The sequence below is a fragment of the Pelodiscus sinensis genome, chromosome 8 (genome assembly GCF_052426305.1).
Source record: "Pelodiscus sinensis isolate ZL-2025 chromosome 8, ASM5242630v1, whole genome shotgun sequence".
Lineage (NCBI taxonomy): Eukaryota > Metazoa > Chordata > Testudines > Trionychidae > Pelodiscus > Pelodiscus sinensis.
In genome coordinates, this window is record NC_143059.1 from 5390588 (window position 1) to 5403725 (window position 13138).

At 49.5% G+C, this 13138-nt stretch overlaps 1 long non-coding RNA gene across 1 annotated transcript in view; it reads right to left on the reverse strand.

Annotated features, from left to right (window-relative positions):
- Positions 1 to 3663: 3663 nt before the first annotated feature.
- LOC112544969 (uncharacterized) overlaps positions 3664 to 13138 on the reverse strand; it is a 54827-nt gene continuing 45352 nt past the window's right edge. Inside the window, exons 2-3 of the long non-coding RNA XR_012905531.2 lie at positions 8224 to 8414; positions 3664 to 5622 (exon numbers count right to left, since the gene is read on the reverse strand). This is a non-coding gene — a long non-coding RNA (uncharacterized LOC112544969). The remainder of the gene's footprint in view (positions 5623 to 8223; positions 8415 to 13138) is intronic.

The following is a 13138-nucleotide window of genomic DNA, read 5'->3' on the forward strand; positions in this document are numbered from 1 at the left end:
CATGGAGTGGCAATAAAATATATACGGAGCAGTTAGAAAAACATGCCATTTCAGCCATAACGTGTGACTAATTGATTTCTGAGCATTGCCTAATTGTGGGACACTGGTTAACTAAACAACAATGCATTTTTTTCACTGGCTCTGATATTAGCTCAGACTGTTTTGTGACTTTCCCCTCCTGAGAGACATGCTGTATTCTTAACCCTAAATCTAGGTGGGACGCTGACAGGGAGAGGGACTCTTGCTTAGTTTTCAAATTTTTAGTCTGAACATTCTGCTGGGTGTTATTTATAGAGCACAATATATTTTACGGACAGGTGCATCTTGGTGATCCAACCGCTGACTCCTTTATTTATTTAAACACATAAATAGGTTTTGAATTGTGAGTCCTTACGCGTATCATTTTTGGCTCTGGTTTAGTAGTGATGCATTGTGCATTGGAGAGAGAAAAATCGTTTGAAAAACTTGTAAATATGATGCTCTTCCAGGAGCCACTAATGAAAGAAATTCTACCGGTGGTCAAAATATCTCTTCTTCCATCCCCATAACATGGATCACCCGAACTGAGTCACATATTCAAGAGGGGCCAGTTATAAGGATTTGGAGACATTATCACTTTAGAGGAGGGTCTGATGAATTTCAGAACAAACACGCTTAGCCCTGTGGGTCTAGACCATAGGCTCCCAAACTGGGGGGCATGCCCCCCTGGGGGGACATGAAGAAATTCCCGGGGGAGGGGGCGCGAGGCAGCCCAGCCTCCCCCCGCCATCAAGTTTTGCTGTGCTGATCAGTTCCTTTTTTTTTTTTTTTTTTGCTCAACAGCTGTGTCTAGACTGGCAAGTTTTTCCACAAAATCATTTGATTTTGCGGAAAAACTTGCCAGCTGTCTACACTGGCCGCTTGAATTTCCGGAAAAGCACTGACAATCTCCTGTAAAATCATCAGTGCTTTTCCGGAAATACTATGCTGCTCCCATTCGGGCAAAAGTCTTTTTCCGAAAGACTTTTGCGCAAAAGGGCTAATATAGACAGCATGGTACTGTTTTCTGCAAAAAAGCCCCAATCGCAAAAATGGCGATCGGGGCTTTTTTTGCGGAAAACCGTGTCTCGATTGGCCACAGACACTTTTCCGCAAAAAATGCTTTTATGGAAAAGCATCCTGCCAATCTAAACGTGCTTTTCCGAATATGCTTTTAACGGAAAACTTTTCCGTGAAAACATTTTCGGAAAATCATGCCAGTGTATATGTAGCCAACAAGTTTTGCTGTTGGGGGGGGGAGGGGAGGGTTTTTCAAAAATCAAAAGGGGGCGTGATGCCGAAAAATTTGGGAACCACTTTTCTAGACAGAGCTTTGTGACACCGTTCGACCAATTGGAAGAGATACTCAGATCGTTTGCTGTGGGTTAATGATCTGATGGATCTAACCCACTTTTTTTGGTCATCGTTTTCTACCGGAGCCTGAAATCTCCAAATAGATTGGCTATTCTCCGGTGCTCATCAGATGGTTTGAAGACACAAATTCCAACCGCTGGGTTTTTTGCAAATGGTTCATTTAAAGCTCAAAAACTCCAGCTCTGGGGTGTTTTAGTTTAAGGAGTCAAGCTGATTTTCTGACACTCTCAGAAGCCAAGGCAGGCCCAAAGCATGTCCAGTCGCACATGCAGCACCGAAGGCACGCAACATAGAGACAGTCTTTGGTCTTGTAACTATTTAGACCCAGCTCCAGCTCGCGGAATTCGGAGGAATCAGTCACATGACACGGTATTGCCATCGGGGGTGGGCCATAATTTTTGCCAGGGGGCCACCTCACAAATTGTAGTAGTGGTTGTGGGCTGGGTCGTGTTCCCTGGAAAGGGCGGGGCCTCAGGCAGAGGGGGTGGAGCCTCCGATGGAAGGGGCAGCTCCTTCTAGGTGCCACGTGTCTCTGGTGGGGGGGAGGAGATTTTGCATGCTCCCCCCACCCCCAGGCCAATCACGACCTGGTGAGTGCATGAAGCCATTCGCTGGTCAAAACAGCTGGTGGCTCCTTCTAGGTGCCACACGCCCTGGCAAGGGGAGGGAGATGCCAGCTGCTTTGAATGGCGAATGACTTCATTCTGTCCCCTCCCCCGGATCTCGATTGGCCTGGGGGTGGGCGTGCAGCAAGGTGGGCCGGATCTTGCCCACCCCTGATCTACATGCAGTAGCTCCTCCCACTTTGACACCCCCGTTTCGGTGCCACCAGCGATGGGGTTTCGTCTGACGTTCTGGGCGGGCCAAAAAAGACGGGGGGAGGGGCCAAGCCTGGCGCCTCTGCATGTGAATAACAAACCAGAAGGGTCAGAAGAGTTACCCAACCAACCAGCCCATCTCAGACTAGGCTCATGCCCCACAGCGTGCAGTGTCCTCGCTGTGCATGGGGCTGGTACATTTTTGTAGTCCGTTGCTTGACCACCCTTTGGTTCTCCGTGAAACAGATCCAAGGGACCACACAGCTGACCTCTGGCAGGTTTATGGCGCTCAGCCAACAACAGGATCACACAGGAAAGTCCGTGATACCAGTGTCCAAGGAGCGTTCTTACGTTCCTCTTACAGAAAAGGTGGGCTGTCAAAATGACACCCCAACCTAGCTTATGCCCTACCTGGTTACCAATGTAAGGTACTGTTCACATCACCTGAAATTAGATGGAACCCATCAGCAGCCTACCTTGTTTTTTGGGTGCCATTGTGTTCCCCTTGTATGTGTGTTTGGAAGAATGAAGGAACCTCCTCGTCTGTATTAGGGTAGGACAGTCACATGTCTTGTCCTGTTCCTTAGGGACAGGCGAGGACTGCTAGGCCCAGCAGAATTTTTGGTGGTGACCAGAATGGGTCCAAGTCCTGTCCACGCCCCACCAGCCTGAGGTTCTGGGAGTTTGGGTGGGTGAGGGAGGTGGGCTCTGGGAAGGTGGCTTAGGGTACAGTTTGGGTGTTGGGTGCAGGCAGAGCCAGTCTTAGGAGCAGGCGAGCTGGGCAGTTGTCCAGGGCCGCGATTTTCAAGGGGCCATCGACAGAGATGGTCTTGTCCCTTATTTTTTTCTTAAACCATCTGGCAACCCTACGGGTGAGCCAGGCAGTCGCCCGGGGGTGCCAATTGGTTAGGACTGGCCCTGGGCACAGGCTCTGGGCTGGGGCAGGAGACAGGGGTAGAGGAGGGTGTTTGGGGTGCAGACTCTGGGAAGGAGTTTGGTTGCGGGGTACAGGTGGTAGTCTGGACCGGGGGTGGGAGTGCAGGAGAGGCTGAGGGGTGTAGTGCTTACCTGGGGCGGCTCCTGCAGTGACCCACACCCCCCTCTGACCAGAGGACAGGGGATTGGGGGCAGGGCTCCATGCACCACCTCTGCAGCTCCCATTGGCTGCGGGGAAACTTGGGACGGGGGCAGGGTGTGGAGACACACACAGCTTCCCCACACTTATATTAATACGACGCCTAACGTGTACGTATGGGCTAACGACTTACCAGAGCGTTCACGGTTAACTCTCCAGAGGGAAGACTCCAAATACCGAGACAACCCGGAATTCGAGGCGCTCCGGGTTTTCTTGTTATTGCTTTGCCATCTGCTGATCTGCCTTGGGGGAGGCGGGCTGTCTGTCCGTCCGTGTGCTGTCACTGCTTGGTGCGTTCTCAAAATAGCACGCTGGGAACAGGCTAGCGTCGATGTTAATAAAAGCACACGGCTGCATCTCAGGCTCTGCTTTGGAAATGCCCCCTAAGGAAGTGCCCTGGCTCCTTTCCAATTGTTTCCCTCATTAATACGGAGGAAGAAAGAGAAGACTATTACTAGAAATTGCAATATGCCAAGTGCACAGTGCGTTGTGCCCGTCGGCAGTTGCCACACCATTCGTGGCATGAACGTCTGTGGATTTCAATTTAATAGCCTGGCCAAAGAGAGAAGAAGCCATAAAACACCCTTGCAAAACACTTGTGTAAACACGACTTTATTTGATTCAACTGAAAACATATTTTGACTCGTCATTAGACAAACAAAGACTAAGAGCGGGTTATATGTTGATTAAGCTGAGAGTCATTCAAAGAGCCAAGAGAACATCTGCTGGCTTGAAGATCTAACTGCTGAAGAGAAATAAAATGTTGTTGCGGGTTGATTTTGGAACCCATCGGTCATTATCTAAGGGGTTTGTGATTGTGACTTTGCTTCAGACCATGGCTATTAAGATCTTCAGGGCAGCAGTAGGAATAGAACTATGATCCTCCTACTTCTAAAGTGCAGACCTCTGCCAACTGAACAAACGGAGAACTCCCACTAGCAGTTAGCAGTATAGGGCCTATGAAACACAGCTGAGCACTTCTGATAGCATCCGCTAAAGGGCAGTGGTTCACATACAAACTGGTCAATTCATTACAATGGCCACTTGCTCTATAGTCAAACTATGCCAGACAGGTCAATTTTTTCTTGCAAAATGCTTGAGATTCCTGTTTAGGCTAAAAATTTCACTGGCTGCAATTCAGAAGAAGCGGATGAAATTTTTCAACCAAAAAATAATTTCAGTGAAACTCTCAGCTATGGTGGTACCGACATATTTAGCAAATCCATGTCTTTTTCACCAAACTGCTTAACAAAATCCTCCAGGAATCCCAACCCGCACCCACCGAAAAACCAAAACATGTTTTGTCATTTTCAGAATGAAACATTTTAGTTTCTCTAAGCGACAGATGGTTCAAAATGTCTTCTTTTAATCATTTCTAAACCATTTCAAGGAAGAAATGAAGTCAAAACAAAGCATTTTCATTTGGATCAAAGGACACATTAGGTTCAACCCCCAACTGATTTACTTTTATTTTTAGAGTCATCAACAATTATGAATGTTTCTGGTTTGGGTCAAATCTGACACAAGTTTTTCCCCAACTTTTCAACATTGCCAATGAATTGAAAAATCCACGATTTGCCTTGCTCGCCTCAAAAGCGACACCAGGCAAGTCTAATTTCATTGCCTCTGAGATCTCCCGGGAACACCACTTTTCGGTGACGCCTGTTTGGAAGTAAACCCAACAAAGATGCTTATCCAATGGGAGCTACATACATGTTCCACCTCCGAGGACTTGTTCAGCGTCTCACAGCCCAGCCCCCGAGTGCTGTCTGGCAAAAACTTTGCACGCCCCAGAAAAATGTATGAAACAAGCATTCTGGCTGAGTTGCCTCGTGCGCTTCATTGCAGCTTCTTTTGGCCAAGCGAGCCGTGATGTCTCCATGCTGCCTGCTCTGATTTGCACCTCATACGTCACCCACGACTGTCAACACATCCGCCATAATCAACAGACTAATGAAACGTACAGACAGTATATCAGCATCTCCTTATATATGCGTTATGGGACTCTCAAACAACACGCTCCGTGGGAGCATATAAAACGTTTCCTGCTAGTCCAAGCGTCTCCACACCTCTTTGATTCAAGTTGTATGGCTGCAAATCAAGACCCGCCGCCCTCCTGAGTTTTAGTATTATTATTTGTCTCAGGGCGGAGGTCAGGGCCTGTTGTGCTGGGCAGGGAGCAGACGCACGAGATCTGTTTACGCTGCAGTAAAATACCCGCAGCATAGATGTTCAAACTGGAGCCCGGCGCTTCCGTCGACACTGCAATTTTGAGCCCTGCAACATGAGCCCTGCAAGTTAGTGGATCCAGTCTCGGTTGCCATGTGAGATGTGTCCTAGTGAGAGACGAGCAATGTTCCCTCTTCCCCCCCCCCATCCATGTGTTGAATAAATTTTATTATATGCACTGAGGCATGTGTGATGTGCACCACCCATAGAAACACATGCTGCCAGCTGTGGGTGCTCTGAGAATCAGATAGGCAGCACTGAAATCGCTCCTCGGTGGCCGCCAAAGAGCTCAGCTTGCAAGGAACATTGGAGACAGGCCCTGTCCCAAAGAGCTTACAATCTGAACAGACCTAGTGGGACAAGGGGGGCAGAGGCTCATAGAGGTAAAGTGCTTTGCTCATGGTCATTGGCAGCCCCAAGCTTAGAGCCCCTGGTGTCCCGACACCCACGACCATCCCTCTGCAGCCTAGCAGCACCATGTCACAGTCAGGTCATCTGCCCCGTACGCTGGACCAAATTGGATCTCTTTCAGGGCTAGCTCCTCCCCACTGAATCGAAACCGTCTGGAGGAACGTGTCAGGAGCCAGCCATGACAAAGGAGTCTGGTGTTCAGCCGATGTCCGAGTCACTACAAAGCTCTGGGTGTGTGTTGGGACCCAGCACCTTTGGATTTCTTCCGTCGGCTCCATGTTTTCTCCAGATAGCTAGGAAAAACTGGCCTGATCCAACCCTCTCCCCTGCCTTGGGCCAATCGTGGCTCCAAATCCAAAATTCATGACTCCGAATTTACCATCTTTTAGGGACTAGCTCCAACCCCCCTTCGAGCAGGGAAAGCAACAAGCTCAACGTTCTCCTGTCTGAGTGACACCAGAGCGAATTAGGTCATGGGAGTTAAGCTGCAGCACGGCTCCTTCCTTGCAATGCAAGGCCCTATCTAGCAAGGTGCCAAGCACTCAGGCCCTGTCTGTACTTATCATGCTGGAGAGCGATCTTCTGGTGTTTGATTTAGCAGGTCTAGGTAGGACCCTCTAAATCAAATGCCGAATGTGCCCCCAGTCAGCGCCGGTACTCCTTGATTCATGGGGAATAAGGGAAGTCCAAGGAAGCATTTCCCCCTTCAACCTCCCACTGTGGAGATGGCACCAAACTCGGCTTAAGATACCTCAGCTCCTGTTACATTATTAAAATAACTGGAGTTGTTAGCTTAGGCTGATCTTCCGGGTCTAGTACAGAATCATGGACTCATAACACACTAGAACTGGAAGGGACCTCGAGAGATCATCAAGTCCAGTCCCCCGCCCTCACGGCAGGACCAAGCACTATCTAAATCATCGAACATCTAAATCATCAAAAGCCTTTTAAGACTGCACTTGAAAGAGAATCCTCTGAACTGTTATTCATGCTTAAATTCAACACTTTACACCTGAGTCTGAATAAACAATCTAATTATCTTACCCATTACAAAGATAGCTTCCCCAATTATCACCTCTAATATCATTAGCTCACAGACATTTACCTCCCCCCGCATCCTCCTTCTGTTCTGAAATTTGATTTGTCCTTTTTATATGGATTCACTTTTTTCGATTGTATCCCTTTGGTATATATGGCCGTGCCAATTTTCTTCCACTATTTGATCTGAGGAAGTGGGTCTGGCCCACGAAAGCTTGTCACCTAATAAACCATCTTGTTAGTCTTTAAAGTGCTGCATAGTCCTGTATTTTGTTTCATCTAAATCAGTGTTTCCTAATTGGTGCTCCTTGGAACCCGCGAAGCGAAAGTAAGGGTTCCACGAGAACTCGGCACTCCCCAACCCCCTCTTAAAGAGACAGAGCCTTTTTTTGCTCGACAAATTGCATGGCGGGTCTTTTTTTTTTTTCAAGCTGAAAAGGGTTCTGTGGCCAAATAGAATTGATAAACACTGATCTAGCTCATCCCTAACAGATGTCTGTCCAATCTGCTCTTCAATATCTCCAGGGATGGAGATTCCACAACCTCCCTAGGCAATTCATTCCAATGTTTAACCACCCTGACAGTTAGGGATTTTTTTCTAACGTCCAACCTAAACCTCCTTTACTGCAGTTTAAGCCCATCACATCTTATCCTACCATCAGACGTCAAGGAGAACAATTTTTCTCCCTCCTTCTTGTAACAACCTTTTAGGTACTTGAAAACAGCTCTTATGTCTCTTCTCAGTCTTCTCTTTTCTAAACTAAACAAACCTACTTCTTTCAGTCTTCGCTTATAGCTCATGATTTCTAGGCCTTTCATCATTTTTGTTGCTTTTCCCTGGACCTTCTCCAACTTCTCCACCTTATTCTTGAAACGTGGTGCCCAGAACTGGACACAACACTCCAGCTGAGGCCCGATCCACACAGAGCAGAGGGGAAGAATGACTTCTCGTGTCTTGCTCACCACACTCCTGTTCATGCAGCCCAGAATCACGTTGGCTTTTTTTTTTTTGCATTGACCTGGCTTCAGTAGGATTTAAGGGCCAGCAGCCTCTTGCAGGACAGAGCTGCAAGGGAGAGGAAGAGGTGGCTTTGCACAACCCTGTGGCTTCCCCAGCATCTCCTCTCCTGGGGCGAGAGGGGACAGACTCTGGAGCAGGCCTGGCCCTCAGGAGCGATATGTAAACTTCATTGCACTCACGTGTCCGACCCAATAGAACTGAAGCGGCTGCCAGATGTCCTCGTTGGCCACTGATCCTTCACCGGCCAGTCACAGGCAGGGCTGTTGCAAAAAGGGAATTTCCACGGCTTGCATTCCTTTCCCCGTCCCGGCCCACACGCTCTCGCTCCTGGGGGAACTGTGGTTAGGCCAAAGAGTTCAGAAAGAGTTTTCTAATGGGAGACAAATGAAACAATGACATCAAAATAAACAAAGTCAGAACGGGCTGGGTCACCCGTAGAATTTGTGGGGCCCTACGCGATCCCCCCCATCTACCCACCCCACATGACTTGTTCCATGCACTCCCTGCCCCCGCACTGTGTTCTCCACACCCCCTCCCCATAGCACCTCCCCTGGGACAGTCCAGCAGGGAAGAGGTTAAATGCCTGGCTGCGGCCTGGGAGTTAAAACCCCTCCAGCGAGGGAGAGAGGAGCCCAGCTCCGGATGCCTAAGAGTAGGAAGAACAGGAGGCAGTAACATGGGTGGTGGGTGAAGGTAGGGCTGGGGAGGTGACCCCCGGCTCCGCCCCCAAGACCTCCCCCTCTGCCCAGGCCCCGCCCCCAGCACCTCAGGCAAGTGGGGTGGTGCAGCCCCAGCCCAGAGCACGGGGAGGGCGGGTGCTCGGGGGAGCAACTTTCTGCCTCCTCCAGTAGGCCTACAGCAGGGGTTCTGGGGATGGAATGTGGGCGGGGCAATGCCTTCCCTTGCCTACCGCACCTGCCACTCATGGGCGGTAACCAAGTAGGTAACTCCTCCCCCCCAGCGTTCGTGTGCTCACATCACTATAATTTGGGACAGCAGGTAAAAGCAGGTCGGCTCCTACATGACCCACTCTTACCTGCTGTTTCGATGGTGTCCCAAAATTTTAAGTACCCATATGTGCCGGAATCGTCCCGAACATGTGGGGCTCCCCACACACCAGCCTCCCTTCAGGGCAGGGAGAAAAAAACAAAGCATTGCATGTATGGAACACATCTGGGAAATTCCCCTGCCCTCCAGGCATTATTCCTCTCTCTCAGATGGGGGAAACTGAGGCGCAGAGCAGCGCCTTCCCCAGGACCGCACTACAAAACCTGTGGCAGGGCCAGAAGAGACTGAAACGTGACACCTCCATCAGTGCCTTCGCCTGTGCTCCCTATTCCTCTTTTAAACGAAGTCGAGGGCTGGTTTCACAGAGGTCAATGAAAGGACGCAGTTTAGTTTAGATGAGAGGGTTGATTCATACAGAAACTTATTCATGGGCTATTGCTTTCTCTTTCCCATCAGAACGAACACGGAGGGGCTGTCAAAGGCAAGCCATTTCAAGTGCATGAAAGGCAGTCCTCCTTCTAGCCCGTGTGTTACAAACAAGCGCTGGAGGCTTTTGACGCAGGCGATGGGGCAAACAATAAAACGAGCGGCCAACTCATACTGCCGGGACCCCCCCACTCTCACTGTGCTGTTGTTCTGTGGATGTTAACTGGGCAGATCGCGCAGTGAGATTCAACAACGGAATCACTACTTCTATGATCTGGTATACTTAGGGGTACTTTCCACCTCCAGCGGCTCGGGCCCAGAATCTGAAGCTATAGGAGCTGAGATAAAAGACAGCCTTTCCCTCCCTCCCATGCTGCACATGCTCTAGGACACAACACCTACAATGGTTCTTTACAGACTGCAGCATAAATGACCAGGTGCATTGTGGGAGGATCTCATAGGCCAGTGATGGAGAGCGGCTGCTACTCTAGAAGGCTGTTTGCATATAAATAGTCTGTGCATAAATTTAAGCAGGAAAATTAGAAGTTTCTAACCACCAGAGGTCAGAAGTTCTGGAACAGCCTCTGAGAGGGGACCAATAGCCTAATTAGTATTAAGATGGAGTTTGATAAGCATATTAATAATGGGATTATGTAATAAGGTTGCTGGCAATGTTCCCTCAAATCTTTTCCATCCAAGTGCGGAATAAATTTTATATTTATTGAGGCATGTGTGAATGTGCACCATCCATAGAAACATACACACCCAGCCAGCTGTGGGAGCTTGGCTAATCAGCTGGGCAGCATTTGAATCTCCTCTGCGCGGCCGCAAAAGCGCACGGCTTACCAAGAACACTCGTCGGAAATAGCGAGGGACTGAACTCTTTGACTGCCAGCCCAAGTCTTATGTTGCTGTGCTCATTTTGACAGGCAGGGTAGGTGTTTCCCATGAACTTTTCCCAGACCACCCCCTGAGTAGGGAGGAGACCTTTGGCCAAAAATATCTCCCTGTTTTCCTGGAGCAGGGTCTGGGTTGGGATTTAGGGAGGTCCATAATAAAATCAAGTTAATAATAATGATCATTTGTATTGCCTTATCCAGACCTTCCCCCTCCCCACCCCGCCCCCCCCCCCCACACACACACAAAAAATACTCTAATTCATCTTCCACAGCCTCCTGTCGGGTGAGTGGTTTTTCCATAGGGTGGCCTAACGTCCTGTTTTTAACGGGACAGTCTCATATTTAAGGTGTCCTGCAGATGTCCTGACTTTTCCATAAAAATAGGCAAATATTTTCTGCCACCTTCGCCCGGCCTCCAGCCATGCTGGCACATTCTGCTGCTGTCTGGAACAGTAGCCATTCACCCACCAGCAGTGTGTAGGGGAGTCCCAGTGGGTCCAGATAATGGGGGTGTCGCAAACCTGGTGGCAAGGAGAAGCTGCAGGGCTTGGGACCAGGCTGCTTCCTTTGCCCGTCTGTCAGTACCTCCCCATTGCATGAAGGCACTGGTGGAGGATAGGGCCCGTGGGCCATAAGTTCTCCACCCCGATCTAATCAACCTCTTACGGCCCCGATCATAGTTCCCTGTAGGCTGAGCACTTGGGCGGAGCAGAGCACCCACAACCGCCAGCATGTGTTCCTACGGGTGGTGCACATCTGCTCATGCCTGGGTGCATGCCACAAAATTTATTCCACACATGGGTGGAAAAATTGAGAGGGAATTTTAGCCTGAATCTATATGAAATGAAGAGAGGGTGTTTGGAGAGCGTCACACTGCCCGGAGTGGCTCACGACCATCAGAAACAGACACCTCAAACTGTGTTCTATAATTAGATTTCACGTAGACAGACTGGACTTGGTGAAAAATGGTCACTTGCATCAACAATCACACCCCACTCACACTGAATTAGTCACGTCCTTCCCGGGATCAATTGGTACCTTCGCTCTTACACCAAAGACAGCACCGGTAGCCAATTCAGCAATGAACTCGAAGGGTTGTTCAATAGGAAAGAAAAAGAAGAGAGTTATTTACAGGCGAAAGCAAGCCAACCCTCCCCACACACACACATACACATATGAGTTACTGGCTTACTGCCAAGAGTGACAGTGTTGCAGTGACCTGTCAATCCCAGGGCAGATGCGAGTGACAGCCCTGGGGGTTTTCAAGCTACAGTTTGGTGTCTCTGGCCCTTCAGAATCCAAACAGCCAATAGATGCAGTTTCTTCTTGTCAGGGATTTTTGTTCCCCACCTCCAGAGTTCGAGATCCTAGAACACCAGGGCTGGAAGAGACCTCAGGAGTCATCGAGTCCAGCCCCCTGTCCAAAGCAGGACCCACCCCAACTAAATCAACCCAGCCAGGGCTTTGTCAAGCCAGGACTTCGAAACTTTTAGGGACGGAGATTCCACCCCTCCCTAGGGAACCCATCCCAGCGCTTCCCCACCCGCCTAGCGAAATAGTTTGTCCTAATATCCAACATGGACCTCCCCCACTGCAACTTGAGACCATTGCTCCTCGTTCTGTCACCTGCCACCACTGAGAACAGCCTCTCTCCATCCTGAGATGATGCGATAAGTCCACACGCAGGTCTCCTTTTCGTCAGGGCAAGAAGGGATGGGGGGCAGGCTTGCGAGCAATTTTGTCCTCTGATGCTCCATAATGGTTTGTCTGGTGTCTATGGGCCTTCTTGTGTTGGCCAGGAGATAACACCTCCTGGTAGCTCACACTTGGTACCGCCTGGCTCATCACTGTGGGGGTGAACAGTTTTCAAGCACACACTTAACTATTGCCTCGCGACATAGGACGTGGATATTGTACGTGAGAGTCGTGCCTGGGAACACCGTGCAGGCATCTCCCAGAGTCCCTATTCATTCTTCCCAAACTAACGCCTATTTTGAGTAAACCTAACACTCCAATGGCCTGATCTGGCTAGGAAATTGTACATAGCGACGGCCTGCGTCTGGCCTGCCAGCATCACAAAGGGGACAGAGCGTTTGCTTCTCAGATCGCTGAGCCGGGGCAAAAAAGTTTGGGTAGGTGGCTGTCTGGCTGCGTTCACCTGAATTGATATTTTCCCGCTGCTCCGTTTGATGTGGAGACAACATTCAGGAGGCCTCAGGCTGACTAGCGTGTGAGTAGGTGACTTTTTTATTACTGAAATCAGACTCAAGCGGTCAGGTTTGCCTCTCCAACCCCCAGATGTTATTCCAAAATGACAGGCTTCCATGTTACCCCAAAACATCTGTCAATGGAGCTGAAAGTTACATGCGTCCCCTATCGTGAATCGCTCCTGCGCCTGACCACACTCATTTTGCCACACACAACAACCACAAGCAACGTCCTTCAATATAAAATCATTGATTTCTCATCTCACCGGAGCTTCCACTTTCCTAGCCCGGCCCTACCGAACAGGCACTGGGTCCCCTCAAAACAGCCAGTCACCACCGTTAAATGCAAGTCTCATTAAATGGGAGCAATTTGATAAAAATGTTCTTGCACAAGAAAAAAAATGTTTTGTCAAGTCCCTGGCAAAGCTTCATGCTAGCCTGACAGGATCCTGGCCCGAGCCCAAATGCTCAGCAGACGTTTCCTTCAGACGGCGCTGGGTGCGGAAAACAAGCGGTCCTGCCCCGTGGATATTTTAGGCAGACAGGCCCGAGAC